The sequence below is a fragment of the Rutidosis leptorrhynchoides genome, chromosome 5, assembly GCF_046630445.1.
Source record: "Rutidosis leptorrhynchoides isolate AG116_Rl617_1_P2 chromosome 5, CSIRO_AGI_Rlap_v1, whole genome shotgun sequence".
Lineage (NCBI taxonomy): Eukaryota > Viridiplantae > Streptophyta > Magnoliopsida > Asterales > Asteraceae > Rutidosis > Rutidosis leptorrhynchoides.
This window is the reverse complement of record NC_092337.1, coordinates 175,022,034-175,025,206: the sequence shown is the minus strand read 5'-3', so window position 1 is coordinate 175,025,206 and position 3,173 is coordinate 175,022,034.

The window sequence follows — 3,173 nt, the reverse complement described above, 5'->3', positions numbered from 1 at the left end:
TAGGCCACAAGATTTTAAATATTATAAATAACCATACACTCGCAAGCGTATAAAAATCATTCATATGGTGAACACCTGGTAACCGACATTAACAAAATGCACCTAGAATATCTCCATCATTCCGGGACTCTCATCGGATATGATAAATCGAAGTACTAAAGCATCCGTAACCCAGATGGGGTTTGTTAGGCCCAATAGATCTATCTTTACGATTCGCGTCAATTAGTGGCAATTATAATAAACACCAATTCTTAGGCTACCAAGCTAAAAAGGGTGATATCCGGTATAATAATCCAACCATAGAATGTAGTTTCAAGTACTTGTCCCTATTTTGTAAACCATTTATAAAACTGCATGTATTCTCATCCCGAAAATATCCGAAACTAAAAATGGTACTGTAACTCACTTTCACAGATTTTTACTTCGTCGGAAATAAGACTTGGAGATGGGTCGATTCACGAACCTATAACAAATATATACATATATATCAAAGTATGATAGAAATATATTCATATCAATTTTTATTTACGTTTTAACGTATTAAGTTGTCAAGTTAGCAGTCCAACGTTATTAGTCCACAATTAGTAGTCCATAATAATCCAATAATATATATATATATATATATATATATATATATATATATATATATATATATATATATATATATATATATATATATATTTATATGTATATCGTGTTAGAAATAACTAACACTATTATATATTGTCTTAATATAATTAAGACACATAATATATATATTGTCTGAATCACCCCACGACCCATTGTATACATGTCTCAAACTCGATCACAACCCATGGTATATATATTATTTTAGAATCAACATCGACCCATTATATGCTAACTCGAGCATTACCGCATATAGTGTCTTATGGGTTATTCAAAATAATATATATAGATGATGTCAACATGATATGTCAAAACATTATATACGTGTCTATTGATATCAAGTCATATATATATATATATATATATATATATATATATATATATATATATATATATATATATATATATATATATATATATATATATATATATATAGTCTTACGATTTTTTTATTAAGACTATAATATATTATCGTAGAATTAACCCCAACTATTATAATTTGTATTTCTACTAATAAGGGATCAAGACATGTATAAATACATATTGGATAATTTAGCTAAGATATGGTTAGTATAGTTTTGTTATAAAAATTTTCGTAGCTAAAACTAGTAATTCTAACCAATTTTGTTTAACCCATAATTTCTTCATTACAAATCCGATTTGAGTGAATCAAATGGCTATGGTTTCGTATCGAACCAAAATTTAATAATCGAAACAGAAAAAGTATAGGTTTATAGTCAGAGTTACAGGTTACAAGTCATTTTTGAAAGAGGTAGTCATTTTCGTCGAAAGAACGACATCTGGATGACCATTTTGAAAAACATACTTTTACTTTGTGTTAAACCATGATTTTTGGATATAGTATCATGTTCATATGAAATATCATTTTTCTAAAAAATAAACTTTAAATTCAAAGATTAAGATTGAAAGGACCCGTCCTAATCCATCCGGACAAAGTCCATATCGATTATAAATGATTCACAACAGTTGATTACATCGCGAGGTACTTGACCTCTATATGATACATTTTACAAACATTGCATCCGTTTTTGAAAAGACAATCTTTCATTACATCGAAAGTTGACGGCATGCATACCATTTCATAATATATCAAACTATAATTGACTTAATAATAATCTTGATGAACTCGACGACTCGAATGCAACGTCTTTTGAAATATGTCATGAATGACTCCAAGTAATGTCTCTAATATGAGTAAATGCACAGCGGAAGATTTCTTTCATACCTAAGAATAAACATGCTTTAAAGTGTCAAACAAAAGGTTGGTGAGTTCATTAGTTTATCATAACAATCATTTCCATTATTTTAATAGACCACAAGATTTCATATTTCCATTTCTCATAAACATACGTCCCATGCATAAAGACAAAAATATCATTCATATGGATTGAACACCTGGTAATCGACATTCACAATATGCATATAAGAATATCCCCATCATTCCGGGATCCTCCTTCGGACATGATATAAATTTCGAAGTACTAAAGCATCCGGTACTTTGGATGGGGCTTGTTGGGCCCGATAGATCTATCTTTAGAGTTCGCGTCAATTAGGGTGTTTGTTCCCAAATTCTTAGATTACCAGACTATATAGGGGCATATTCGATTTCGATCATTCAACCATATAATGTAGTTTTGATTACTTGTATCTATTTCGTAAAACCTTTATAAAAGCGCATGCATTCTCAGTCCCAAAAATATATATTGCAAAAGCATTTAAAAAGAGAGTAATGAAACTCACCTAATGTATTTTGTAGTAAAAATACATAGAACGACATTGAACAAGTATAGGGTTGACCTCGGATTCACGAACCTATATCATTTGTATATTTATTAATATACATAGTTGTAATCGAACATATATATATTGTAACTTTATATATTGTTTATTTAATTTATATATATATATATATATATATATATATATATATATATATATATATATATATATATATATATATATATATGTTTGAAAATGATTATTATTTATATAGTTATATATATATATATATATATATATATATATATATTAAAAATACCTAATTTGTTTTATATGTGTATTTATATAAAAATTGTTAATATAAGATATTCATAATTGTGTGTAATATTATATATGAGTATATTTTTATATACTTAATAATATGGTAATTTAGTGTTGTATTTGATTATAATGATAATATTAATAATGACATTATTTATAATAATAATTATAATAAGAATCATAGTAATAATAATAGTGACAATAATAATAATATTAATATCTTAAGATTTTAACAATTTTATGTCTGTATGTACATATATATAAATACTCTGTTCATAAATTTTCATGTTCATAGCTATGTTATTCATATCCTAATCAGTATAAACTTTATAGTTATATACATATTTACTTATTCAACATCATACGATTTTTAGTTCATAAACTTTTAATACTTAACTATAATCTTAATTATAACAATAGTCGTAATAATAATAGTAAATGATCTAATTGATAATAATTTTAATAGTAACAATAATTATAAGAAT